This window comes from Sorex araneus, chromosome 2, assembly GCF_027595985.1.
Source record: "Sorex araneus isolate mSorAra2 chromosome 2, mSorAra2.pri, whole genome shotgun sequence".
NCBI lineage: Eukaryota > Metazoa > Chordata > Mammalia > Eulipotyphla > Soricidae > Sorex > Sorex araneus.
In genome coordinates, this window is record NC_073303.1 from 81,765,485 (window position 1) to 81,780,052 (window position 14,568).

Consider the following 14,568-nt stretch of genomic DNA (forward strand, 5'->3'; position numbering starts at 1 on the left):
AAACTTTCCTCAATATAGTCACAGTCATTTGCCACAAGTCTACAGCAAACATATTCAATGAGAGAAAACTAAAGTCCTTCCCTCTAAGATCAGCATAAGACAAGGTTGACTGCTCTTGCACTGCGATATAGTATTGGAAATTATGCCATAGGAATTAGGCTAGAAAATAATGCCAAGGTCATCCAGACAGGAAAAGAAGAAATCAAGCTATCACTATTTGCAAATGCATGATACTATAGACATGAAAATCCCATAGACTCTACAAAAAGCTCCTAGAAACAATAAATTTATACACTAATGTGGCAGTCTATAAAATTAATATGCAAAAATCCATGACTTTCCTATATAAAATAATGAAATCTATATAAAATTATGAAATCTAAAGAGATCTAGAAAAGCTCATTCAAAAATTTGCCTCAGAAAATAAAGTACCTAGGAATCAGCTTAACTAAAGAGGTGAAAGACATATGCAAAAACATTACAAAACACTACTTCAAGAAATAAAAGAGGACATGAGGAAATGGAAACATATCTCATGCTCATGGATGTAATGTTATACAAAAAAGGATCATAACAGTGTAGATGATGATGAATGTAAATATGCAGATGACATTGACATGGCTAGACAGAACTTTGATTCCAAGAGACAGATCACTGTCTAGAATCTCAGGATTCTAGAAGATATTGCAAAATATTTGCAGAACTTATATACAAATTTTGCCTACTCTGATCCCAAAACCAGAGCAATGAGAGAAAATCCCTATTTCAATGCAGGAAAGAATCAGGATGAAGTGAGCTATGCAGGCTTAAACTTCATTCGATACACAGGTGATACCATTTCAATGGCTCAGACAGAGTTGTTCGCTTGGGAAGTCTCTGACAAAGGATCAGAAGTGTATCTACAAGCTGATTGTATGAAACCCCGAACTGTTGTATAAGTCCTTCAAAGTAAAAAAAGAAGACTTCAAAGAGCAGCAGAAAGCAAGCATCTCAGAAAAGTATGGTGGCCAAGAACATCTGGATGCCCTTCCAGCAGAACGTCTCTTAGTTCAAACTACAGACCATGTAGAATACTCAAGACATGGGACTGTCATCAAAGAGCATGTACAGGCTGTCGCCTGCTCCAAGTACGAGGAGGATGTGAAGATCCACAAACACACTCATATTTGGGGATCTTAATGGAAACATGGCAGATGGGGATACAAGTGTTGTCACTCCTTTTTCAAGTATTCCTACTGTACTGAAGAGACTGGGAAGGAGGTTGCTAATTCAGAGGAATATCTAAATGATACTACTGAAGAAGGATCAGTGAAAAAGCCTCAAACCCTGGTGGAGATACACCAGGAAAAACTAAAAGAAAAGAAAAAGTAGAGAAGAAGAAGAAGAAGAAGAAGAAGAAGAAGAAGAAGAAGAAGAAGAAGAAGAAGAAGAAGAAGAAGAAGAAGAAGAAGAAGAAGAAGAAGAAGAAGAAGAAGAAGAAGAAGAAGAAGAAGAAGAAGAAGAAGAAGAAGAAGAAGAAGAAGAAGAAGAAGAAGAAGAAGAAGAAAGAAGAAGAAGAAGAAGAAGAAGAAGAAAAGAAGAAGAAGAAGAAGAAAGAAGAAGAAGAAGAAGAAGAAGAAGAAGAAGAAGAAGAAGAAGGAAGAAGAAAGCATCGAAAGAGTAGTTCAGACGGTGATGAGGAAGAAAAGAAACACAAAAATCTGAAGAAGGTGCTGAATGCCAAGGAGGCCTGCCTTCTTCATGTCAAGGAAATCATGCAGATCAATGAGTGGAAGCAGTTGTACAATAGTACCTATGAAACCCAGGAGCCCAAAGAGGAAGAAATGGAGGCCTACAGAATGAAATGCCAGAGGCCAGACGACCCTATGACCTCCTTCTTAGGACAGTAGAGACTAATCACAGACATCACCCCAGATACACAGTGAACTCACTCTTCTTGGCCTCTTGCTGAAGATGAGAAATGGAAAAATTCATGTCTGCTCTTCATGCTGCCTGATTTAAATAATAAAGCTTCTAGAGGTTGCATAGGAAATTCATTCCTCTCTGCAGTGACGATAGACTGGAGTGATTGAACAGTGGGTAGGGCATTTGCCTTGTATGCGGCTGACCCGGGTTCTAGTCCTCTATCCCTCTCGGAGACCCTGGCAAGCTACTGAGAGTATCCTGCCCGCACAGCAGAGCCTAGCAAGCTACTCATGGCATATTCAGTATGCCAAAAGCAGTAGCAACAGGTCTCACAATGGAGACGTTACTGGTGCCCACTCAATCAAATCGATGAACAATGGTATGACAGTGCTGCAGCGCACTACTACCACAGAAACTGACACACATTAAAAAGAACAACTAGTGATGGTGTGGAAGTGGAGAGAAAGGGACTTTTATTCACTGCTGGTGGGAATGCCAATTGCTCCAGCTGTTCTGGGAAAAAATACAGACATTCCTCAAAAAACTAGAAATAGAGCTTCTGTATGACCTAGCAATACCATTCCTGTCAATAGTGGCCCAAAAACACAATGCAGAAAAGCCATCTGTATTCCTATGTTTATTGCAGCGCTATTACAATAGCTGGAATCTGGAAATAGCCCAAGTGCCTGAGAACAGGAAATTGTATAAAGAAACTATGGTACATCTACACAATGGAACACTACACAGTAACTAGGAAAAATGAAATCATGAAATTTGCTTATTCATGAATGGCCATGGAGAGTATCATGCTAAGTGAAGTGACTGAAATGTGTCAGAAGGAGGAGAAACATAGAATTATTGTTCTCATTTGTGGGATTTTTTTAAAAGCATAATATGTGAATAATACCCAAAGACAGTAGAACAAGGGCCAGAAGGACTGGCCCATGGTAGGAAGCTTGCCACAAAAAAGGAGGGAGAGTGCAGTTAGGACAGAGAAAGGGGCACTATGACAATAATAGTTGGAAATGGTCACACTGGACAAAATCTGAGTGTTGAAAGGAGCATAAAGTGATATGCATGATGCCCTTTCAGTAACAGTGTTGCCAATCATAGTGCCTAATATGGGAGGGGCGGAGGTCAGGGGCAGGGAGACAGAGAGAGAGAGAGAGAGAGAGAGAGAGAGAGAGAGAGAGAGAGAGAGAGAGAGAGAGAGAGAGAGAGAGAAAGTGTCTGCCATAGAAGCAGGCTGGGGGGGTGGGAGAAGGAAAACTGGGGACACTGGTGGTAGAGAACTATGATTCTATGCTTTTTCCTCTTCCTTTGTACACTGGTGAAGGGACAGGTGTTGGAACATTGTATGACTGAAACCCAATCATGAATAACCTTCTAACTGTATATCTCACAGTAATTAAAATATTGAAAAACCTATAATATATGTATGTACACATATATATTATGAATATATATATTAGTACTACTCAGCTATATGGAAAGATGGAGTGCAATTTGCTATTATGTGGAGGAATTTGGAACACACCATGCTGAGTGAAGTCAGGACAGGGACAGACACAGAGTGATCACATTCATATGCAGGGTTTAAAGAGCCATAGTAGAGGAATAACAACTGCCTGAAAAAAAGAGAAACTGAGGACTTGTTTTCAGTAAGAAGCTTACCAAGGGAGTGGGGGGTGCAAGGGGAATGGGATGGGAAATGCGGGTAGCACTGGAACATACATAGAGTGAAGCGGACACTCTGGGAAGGTGTGGTTGCTGAAATGGTTTATGTAAGGAATGCTACCATTAATAGCATTGTAAACCACGATGCTTAAAAAAAGTATATAACTATGATGATAATGTTTATTATGAGAATCTTTGGTAGACAGATGAAATTTTAAAACACAGGGCACATTACAGATAATAAAGATAAGGGCCAGGTGGATTGCTCCCCTTATATGCTGGGGGAAAAGGCAGCTGGGATAGAGATGGGACCACTAAGTAAATAATGCTTGGAGGGCTCCCTCAGAGTGGGGGATGGGTGCTGAAAGTAGATTATGGACCAAACATGATGGCCACTTACTACCTGTATTACAAACCATAACACCCCAAAGGAAAGAGAGAGAGAGAGTAAAAGGTAAATGCGCCTGCTACAGAGGCAGGGGTTAGATGGGGGTGGGGATAGGGTGGGGGTTGTTGGGAGGGATACTGGGAACATTGGTGGTAGAAAATGAGCACTGGTGGAGGAATGGATACTCGATCAGTGTATGACTGAAATGTAATCATGAAAGTTTGTAAGTCTGTAACTGTATCTCATGGTGACTCATTTTTAAAAAATGTGTTTTCCATCCACACACGAAATAAAGCACAGGGCACCTATTTTGTGCATGTGATTATTTGTATTATGTTATACAATTATAGCACATATAATTAATCTTATATTGGTTACTCAAAGTATAACATTTATATAAGTTGGTTACTCAAAGCATAGCATTTATATAAATAGGACACATCATGTTTTTATTTAATTAGATTATATGCAGTTTAGGAAGTACATAATCATCTCAAGTCTGACTTTAATAGGTTTCTGGAGGTTTTGAAGTGGTGAAATTGGGAAGTTCAGACAGATGTTTGGGTATAGACATCTGTGAGTATCTGTTGACATAAAAATAGTTCTCTCCCAGTGGATGGAAATATAAGTTGTTGTAGAGAGGTTACTGAGATTCTAAAAAAAATCATTTTCCCTGAATATAGGACTTAGTTTTGAGGTCTGAGGCTTTAGGTGTTCTACCCAAGCACAGAATTTTTAAAAAAAAAAAATCTCTTTGTTATCATGAAACTATATATGCCATGGTGTCCAATTACTCTGATATCACTTTCCTTTATTTCCTGAAAGAAACTTTAATTCTCCCTTATTGGTGCTGGTGAATGCAAACTTAATGCTGTCATCTTTTCAATGCATGGTGTGGGGTGGGAATAACGGGGGTTGAAATCAAGTTATTCTTATGGATAAGTGTGGCTACAGCTAATATTGAGAAGTCAGTAAAAATATATTGGTGGGGAAAAATAAAAACCAAATTGAATTAATCTGGATGGTCTGGAAATAAGAATAAACTTGGAACACCTTCACAAACTTAAAACATTAAACTAGTGACTTTGTTTATAATAACTTTCAGGGGTTAAAAATGGGCAACATTCTGCACATAGTCAACTTGCAAATCTTACAGACATATTGGATTATTATCATCTGTCTTCACTGAAGCATATGCCTTGTTAGATGTGGAGAGCCCAAGAAGGTATGTAAAATCTGTCTGGGCTCATGTTTTGTGGAATTAGGGCCTTGTGGATAAAAAATACACATAATTTTTAATAGACAGCTTATATCTCTGCTTCTATTATTTTTTCCTTTACCTTTCTAGTAATTTGTAGCAAAGTGGAGATATGTTGATGGGATAGTTGGAAAGACAGAGATAACTCTATCTATGAAAAATCACAGTAAGAAAGTATCATCAACTTATGTTTGCCTTTCCTATCTATTGCGTTTCAATGTATGAAGACATGCTTCCATTGACCTGAGAAGTTCTTGGCACATCATGAGCCTTCAATCACTTTCATATATTCCTTGATAAAAATTAGGGTTGCAAGCCTATGTCTACTCTTTATGAAGCATTGTTGGGGCCATACCTGGGTATGTTCAGGGCATACTCTGAATCAGTGCTCCTATTGGTGCTCAGAGGATCTTACATGGTTCTGGAAAGGGAGTATGGGTTTGTAGCACACAAGCCAAGTGCCTTACCCACTGTATTATGTCTCTGATCCATCCTATCTCTGGTCTTTAATAACTATCTGATGTGAATTATATTTAAACTTAAATTTTTGTCTGTAAAGTTCAGTAAATAGTAATACCTAATTTATATGGTATTTATTCTGATTAACTGAGGCAGTATATATCATAGAAGTTCCTTATATTATGTAGAGAGTGATATAAATGTTAATTAATTTAATTTAAACATATATTGGCAATATTTCTCCCCTCTGGCTCTTTGCCCGGCAACTCTTCCAGGCCCCAGAGATCCGTGCTGGCTGTTTTCATAAGACATCGGTGCAGATGAAGCATGTGGTGGCGGCTGAGTTCTCCACTTCCATCTGGATGTTTTTGGCATTGTGCAGACATTGTTTCAACTTGCTGAAGTCACAATGTAAGCTAATATAGTTTTCAAATCCACGCACTATTTAGTTGTTTGTATTTGGTGCTCATGGTGTAGGTTCTTGTTCTCCAGGGAGCTACTTGAGAAGACTACGTGAAGCATCCACCTATCCCAGGTGAAACTGTTGGTAGACTGCCATCTGATCTTCAGGAATGCACTTTCTTTCTCTTGCTGGCATCAGTGTCCCGACAGAGAGAGCAGGCCAGGGGAAAACCCATATATCAAACCACTATTACAGAAGTAAAGCACTGTCATCCCGTTGTTCATCGTTTTGCTTGAGCGGGCACCAGTAACGTCTCCTTTGTGAGACTTGTTGTTACTGTTTTTGGCATATCGAACACGCCGTGGGTGGCTTGCCAGGCTCTGCTGTTCGGGCAGGATACTCTGGGTAGCTTGTTGGGCTCTCTGAGAGGGACAGAGGAACGCCCTGCCCGCTATGCTATCGCTCCAGCCCTATGTAGGAGTACTGGTATTTATTCAGCCATTGATTAAGCTGCTTAAGCTGGGCATAAACTCCACAACAGAAGTAAAGAAAAAGTAAAAAAAAAAAAGTATTATTTAGATGTGACAAAAAACTCAGTCTTCAAAATTAGTTCATGTAAGAGTGCCAAAATCATATGATTGAAACAAAGTAGAAAGTGGAGCTCAGGGTTAAGGGATTGAGTTTGATAACTCAATGTGAATCACAGAGCTTTTCGTATTCAGAGAAATCAACATTACCTACTGGGAAATAGACAAGTTCAGGGATACTACGTGAGTAGAAGGTCTTACATAGTCAGAACTGTTGGGTGATTTCAAAGAGAAAGGTAGAATATGGTAATGCCCAAACAATGAGGAACACACGAAGCTAGGCCCTGCTGATATGAAAGCCAGGTTTCTCACTCCAACAGGCAGGAAGGAACTCAATCACAGTGCTCAGTAGAGTCCATGTAGTGCACAAATGTCATGTAATCTCAGCTCTCCTTCCAACTTTCCCTTCTTCTAGTGTTTGTTTCATGGTTTCTGTTCTTCACAGCAAAAGAATGTTCTCTTATGACTGTACTAACAGAACTGTGCAGTCATGGGGCCATGGGTTGGAAGCTGAGAGAACTAAGCTGTTGTCTACTGAGATTAACTAAAGGTCTGACTCTAGGGCCCTAGACGTTTGTTTCCTCATCTGTGTGAAGAAAGGATTGAGGTAGATGACCCCTGCTGTTCCTTAATGATTTATACTTCTCCACCATTGAGTATATTGGCTGTATATTGGCTGTTTTGCGTTCTATACAATTGCTCCTTAAAATCTATAATACAGGAAAATAAGATTTTTATTTAACATATATTAGTGCCCTCATCCTCCTTCCTTCCTTCCTTCCTTCCTTCCTTCCTTCCTTCCTTCCTTCCTTCCTTCCTTCCTTCCTTCCTTCCTTCCTCCCTTCCTCCCTCCCTCCCTCCCTCCCTCCCTCCCTACCTCCCTCCCTCCCTCCCTCCCTCCCTCCCTCCCTCCCTCCCTCCCTTCCTCCCTTCCTTCCTTCCTTCCTCCCTTCCTTCCTTCCTTCCTTCCTTCCTTCCTTCCTTCCTTCCTTCCTTCCTTCCTTCCTTCCTTCCTCCCTTCCTCCCTTCCTCCCTTCCTTCCTTCCTTCCTTCCTTCCTTCCTCCCTTCCTCCCTTCCTCCCTTCCTTCCTTCCTTCCTTCCTTCCTTCCTTCCTTCCTTCCTTCCTTCCTTCCTTCCTTCCTTCCTTCCTTCCTTCCTTCCTTCCTCCCTCCCTCCCTCCCTCCCTCCCACCCTTTTTCCCACCCTTTCTCCATTCCTTATTTTCTTCCTTCTGTCCTCTCCTTAGGTTTCACCATTTTTATTTGTTCTTTGGCTTCTCATCTCTGGCATTCAGAGACAAGAAGTTTCCAGGGCACCTTCTGAAGTGTACAGAGGAAGAAAGAGAAGGAAGGCTTGAAAGGATGGTGTGAAGTATGAGGACCATGTGAACAGAGGATACAGGGTTTGAGGCAGTCTTAAATCAGAAGGACCTAAAAGAAAAAGTATGTTAAGAAAGGCCTGGACACCGGAGAGCTTAGGGCATACTCCTAGAAAAGAAACATGTCTTTCTCTGACGTGCCTTTCTCTGTAAGGCATATAGAAGACTGATCAAAGACAGAGGTGGACAGATAGGTGTGATCTAATTATGAAGAGCTTGAATGACAAGAGAGACCTCTCTCCCAGGTTTGGGAATCAATGGATAGATTTCCCATCCATGTGATTGGGGGGTGCTTTATAAAGGCCACTTACTATGAGCTATAGATATATTAGAGTGATGTAATTGAAGAGGTCTAGTGAATATTTGTTTTGTACTTCTCCAATTTACAAGTTCTTCTATTTACAAATCAAGCTTTAATTTGTGCAAGTACAAATGGTCTATTGACCTGGTGTCCACTTAAAAACTACTCTAGATTTCAAGCGGGAAGGATTTAATGCAGGAATTAGGAGGCTATGAAACTAATGGAAGGATGGTAGGGGGAGTATAAGAGAAATTGTTATTCATGGACAAGATATTGCATTCAGAAATTCTGGTAGAGATATCAGCAGCATCAAAGTTTAATGATTTATAGAGGACTTCAGGAAGCTGCCATCAAAATACATTCACCCTGGACCAGGGCCTGAACATCCACCTGCTATACCACACCCCTATGTTTCTTTTGACTTCTAATTCTCAAACCAGTTTTTTTTTCTGGCTGTCAAAACTAACCTGGAGCACTGCAGGTTATGTAGCTTCCAGGCTTCCAAATCTGCCTTGAGAGTGAGAAAGGAGAGAGAGAGAGAGAGAGAGAGAGAGAGAGAGAGAGAGAGAGAGAGAGAGAGAGAGAGAGAGAGAGAGAAGAGAGAGAAACTGGTGCTAAATTGCTGGTGCCTTTGGGAGGGTGTTGCCATAGCTTCCAGTAGTAGATCAATTCATCTTTTGCCTTCTTGAATAATTCAGGGAGAGACATTAGTCCCTATTTATCCATTTGAATGTCTCAGGACTTTTGATAAAACACTAGAAAGCAGGGTTCTTCTATTTTTGCTCTACTTAAATCTGGGAGGCCAAAAAACTAGAGATGCAGAAACTTCTAAAAGGTTAGAACGTGTCTGAGAATAAGACTTAACATCATCCAGAGGAAGTCTAGAGATTAGGTTCTGATAATATCTTTTGAATTCCTCAATTCAACAATACTTCAAGTTATGAACAGACTTGTCAATCTTATGAACCAATAAATTACCTTTTCACGGGAGTCATTTGGGTCAGGTTTTCTATCTTAAAACTGAAAAATAATTAGAAGGTCATAGTGATAGTCCTGTTTTTGTTCCCTAGATGATTATTTTTGGATATTGCAATTCATAATATATAGATCCTACAGCAGTTATTCTCAGAAAAAGAGTATCATTATTTATTTAAAAATGGAGATAGCAAAGTTTGCAACAGTATTACTATTATACTTCAAGCATACAATGCACTGCATCTATCATCAAAGTGCCACTATCCTTCTACCACTATAATTAGATTCCTCTTGTCTGTCCCCTCTCTCCCACTGCCCCCCAGCTGTCTCCACTCCCTGCTTGGCAAAATCAATTCTATTGTCAGAATCTAGTAATTTGTTTTCATTGGACTTTATCTAGTCCCTTGCTTTGTTTATACTCAAGATATAAATGAAATCATCCAGGATTTGTCTTTTATTTGACTTTGCTTAAACAATGATGCCTTTTAGTTTTAACTAAGTTTCAGAAAAATGAAAATTTTCCTCTTAGCTTATAGCTGAGTAGTATTCCATCACATATATGTATACCACAAGCTCTCTAACAGCCCATGTGTTGTTGGGCACTTGGGTTGTTTCCAGATTTTGGCTATTGTAAATAGTATTTCACCAAAAAAAACCTAGTATTTCACTGCATAATAATTGCATCCTATTTTTCCAGAAATCTAAGCATTTAAGAAGACAAAGCTTCACATAATGGTTCCATGCCACTTTTTTTTTGCAGAAGAATTTGGCATCAAATCTGCAATGATTATGCAGTGAAATACTGCTAGTACTTCAGTGAATATAGATGTGCAAATATCTTTTAAAATTGTGTTTTATGTTCTTGGGATTGATACCAAGGGGTAAAATTATGGGATCATATGGTAGTTCTATTTTCAGTTCTTTGAGACATCTCCATAGTGTTTTCCATAGAGACTGAACCATTTTACAGTCATACTTATATCTTTTGGTTATAGGCCACTCTCACTGTATGAAGTGATATTTGTTGTCATTTTGATTGCATTTCCCTGATAACCAGTGATGAACACTTTTTATTTAACTGTTGACCATCTGTGCATCTTTAGTGAAGTATCCAACCATTTCCACTTTTTGATGGTGTGTGCTTTTCTGTTATTCATAAGTTTTATGAGTGCTTTATATATCTTGGATATTAGCTCTAAGATATATGGTGTGAAAATATTAGGAAAGTGATCTTTGATATCCTTGATATTGCACTTTAATGCAAACTAACAGTCTGTCTAGTTTTTAATACATTAAAAATTCAGACCAATGATGTTGGTGGCAACAGTTTGTTGGTTTGTTGTGGGTTTTTTTTTGAGGGTGGGGGCATATTTCTGGGGAAGTTGGACTGTACCTGGCAGTGCTTAGGATTTACTCCTAGCTCTGCACTCAGAGATAACTCCTGACAGTGCTTGCGGTGCTATAATGGGTACCAGGGATTGAACACAGGTCAGCCTCATCAAAGGCAAATGCCCCATCCACTGTACTATAGCTCTGACCCAGTATCTAGTGTCCTTGGTTCTGTTGGCTCTGACAATCCTGGTTCCTCTGAAGAGTGTTCCAGCAGGAACAGCTGTGACAGTGAAGTAAAATAAGACTATAGATATAAATATCTGGGTATATTACTTTTCAAAAGCAACTAATTCCAACAAATGAGACCCTTTTAACTCAAAGATTTTTCTAATTACCTAATCTCAGCAGGTTATCTTTAGCAAGGGTAAATTGAATATCATCGTTTCAGAAGATGATGTGAGAAAATGGCAGTCTTGTTCTTACAATAAAAACCTATTCTTTCCTCTTCTCTTTTATCTGTTGGATTTTTATTTGTCTTTGAACCATACCCTGCAGTGTTCAGGGACAAGTCTTGGTTTCCTTGCTTTGAGGTTGCTCCTGACAGTGCTCAAGGGACCATGCAGTGCCAGGGATCTACCATGGTGCTCCTGCATACAAAGTTTGTGAACTTCCTGGCTCTCCTAGCATAGTTTGTTATTGTACAATCATGTTTTTGTCAGTGGGACATATTCTAAGAAATACATTGTTTATCATTGCGCAAATGCAGTTTCACAGACTTAGGTGATGTAGCCTACTGCACACCTAGGCTATTTGGTATAGCCTATTTAGATTGCTATAATATATGTGCTCGGTCATTTATTGAAAGTGTTTTCAGCAGTACATGATCATATATGCATGGATCCATGCAAATATATAAATAAATTCTATTTTACTATCAAAGTATATAGTAATAGTATTGGACTCTAGGTCGTGCTTTGTAGTTTTTTGAAAATGTGCATTTATGATACCCTCTGGTAGGCAATATTTACAGGAGAGCTGAGCTCTGGAATAAAAAAGATTTGCTACAGCTCCATTCATAGATGGATTAATCTAAGAAGGTTGTTTCTCTGCAGGCAATGCTTATCTTAGTCAGAAATGAAGACATTTGGGCAAACTCATTCATAACTATAACTCAATATTATTAAATGTCATTCCAGGGACTAGATTGATTCTAAAGGGAGACTTTAATTGAGGAGCCAGTGTTAGACTTACTAATTAGCCCTTGCTTATCTTTTTCCAAGAAATTCCAAGACTTCTTGTCAGAGTTGAAAATATCTCTATAACTGCCCTTCCCTCTCCATATGTCTGCCTCTGAGTCATACTGTCCATGGTCTCCAATGGAGAGAGATGAGCAATTAAGGAGCTGGATTGAAACAATGGCCTTTTTTTTTCTTTGGCGTTTTTTGAGGGGTCACACCTGGTGATGCACAAGGGTTACTCCTGGCTCATGCACTCAGGAATTACTCCTGGCGGTGCTCAGGAGACCATATGGGATGCTGAGAATCAAACCCGGGTCAGCCGCACGCAAGGCAAATGCCCTACCCACTGTGCTATCGCTCCAGCCCAAAACAATGGCTTTTTTTACCTGAGATACCATGTATGGGGCTCCTTCTTTTCCTTGTAACTAATTTTTATTTACACATTTGAAAATTTTTTATCTCAGTTGAAATATGGTGGTTTGAAGTCATATCTTTTAGTGGACAGCAACAGTATAATATCCCTTTTACCAAATTCAGATCATCTGTTTGTATTAGCAGGGAATAATTTTTCTGCTTTTTTATGGTGTGTGTGTGTGTGTGTGTGTGTGTGTGTGTGTGTGTGTGTGTGTGTGTGTGTAGGGCAGTGGTACTCAGAGATTACTCCTGGCTCTATAGTCAGGGATTACTTTTAGTAATGCTCTATGGATACTGCAGATTGAACCCAGGTCGGCAGCATGCAAGGCAAAGACCTTACCCACTGTACTATCTCTGTGGCCCATTTTTCTACTTTCTGTGGTTTTTCTTTTTCTTTTTCTTTTTGGGTCACACCTGGCAATGCACAGGGGTTCCTCCTGGCACTCAGAGAGAATTACTCCTGGCGGTACTTAGGGAACCATATGGAATGCCGGGAATCGAACCTGGATGGGCCGTGTGCAAGGCAAATGCCCTACCCTCTGTGCTATCACTCCAGCCCCATGTTTTTGATTGTATATTATTCAAGACCTCTAAGCATTTATTAAGTCTTAGAGGAAACTTGTGCTTTCAAATACAGAATAGATATCGAACAGGAAAATCTGAACAGTCCACAAGTGGGTTTCAGTTGTAGATTTTGGGATGCTGAAAGCTGCCCCTTTGAGTCTGTGCTTATTCATTTCTCCATCTTTTTTTGTGGTTATGTTGATTAACACTTTACATGCTCTGCCATTATTTTTAAATGCAAACATCGTGGCGCTGCACAGCACCTTTCTCATTTATCGTAGTCCAGGCCTTTGATTCTAGGTCACTGATCTCATTGCCCATTATGAAAATTTTCTCTTTGGAGTCCTGGGTTTCCTTTCCTTTTAGAAAACCTGAGAAAGAAATATTTTAATCTACCAGAGAGAAATACAAAGTGCTTGACCCTAGAAAACTTCAGTGGTATCTTTACCATCCTCCCTGCCCCCAACACCCATATAGAAGAATCATTGTTTTTTTTCTATACATTTTCCTAATAGCCAGCTCTGTTCATAAGGCAGGGCTTTTTAAATATTCTCCACTTGCAACCTCTTTTCATCTGAGAAATTTTTATGTGACTGTGTGTATATAAGATAAATACAGAATGAAAACATTTTCTGATAACAAATCACAAAAGCAGTTTTAAAGCAAATTTTGAAAAAGTTACATGACCCCCTATGGGATCATGGTTCACATTTTAAGATTTATATATTAAGGTATATAAGGGGCAATATCCAGCAAGCAATGAAAGCTCCATTATACTTTCCTCCAGGAGTAAAAATGATTTCACACTTAACACATGTTTAACTAAGAGAGGGCATTTATCTGTAGGAAATGTTGAGGTAACTAGAGGTAACTAGGTAACTTTCTGCATCTGTGGAAGCTTGTCAATGATTGGTATTTTCTTTTCATAAATGTCTTCCCACCTTTCACCTCCCAACAAGCACTGTAGAATGTAGTTTCTCAGATACTATTATTTGGTTTTCTATACAAATTGTTTTATAAATCTGGTTACCTGTGAGTGTAAAAGTAGATACTAATAATCATATTGGTTCAAAAAGTCTAATCTAAGATGGTTGGAAGCATATAAGGAAATGTGGTAAACTCCTGTGTAGACCTACAATTTTCCTGAATGTTGAAATGTGTGTGGAAGATGATGAACAGCTAGATTCTTCTTGGCATTTTCTATGTACACAAGCCCCTAAAATACCAAAATTTAACATTGATAAAATAGTTAATAAGATAAAACATATTATCAGATGTTATTTTGTTTATCTGGAGTCCTAAGATTAAATATACTCATGGCATGTATTAGTTTGGCTGTCAAGGTGCATTTTTAATCACTACAATCATTGATTTTGAATTGTTTTCCTTTTATCTATCCTATAAGAAATCAATCTGCACACCAGAGCCTGGCAAGCGACCTGTGGCGTATTCAATATGCCAAAAATAGTAACAAGAAGTCTCACAATGGAGATGTTATTTGTGTCCATTCGAGCAAATCGATGAACAACGGGACGGACGGCAGTGTTACAGTTCTATAAGAAATTAGTAAACAGTCAATGTTAAATGTATTCTAATAAACCGCCCAATTTGTTGAACTAAGATCTGTTTTTTCTAGCTGTTCTTTTATATTTCTGATTTTGGTTACACTCAACTGTGATCAGGGCTTA

The 14,568-nt window shown here is 39.1% G+C and overlaps 1 pseudogene; it reads left to right on the forward strand.

Moving 5' to 3' along the window:
- The first annotated feature begins 560 nt into the window (after nt 1-560).
- Nucleotides 561-1,889, forward strand: LOC129401684 (pre-mRNA-splicing factor SLU7-like; annotated as a pseudogene).
- Nucleotides 1,890-14,568: the final 12,679 nt, after the last annotated feature.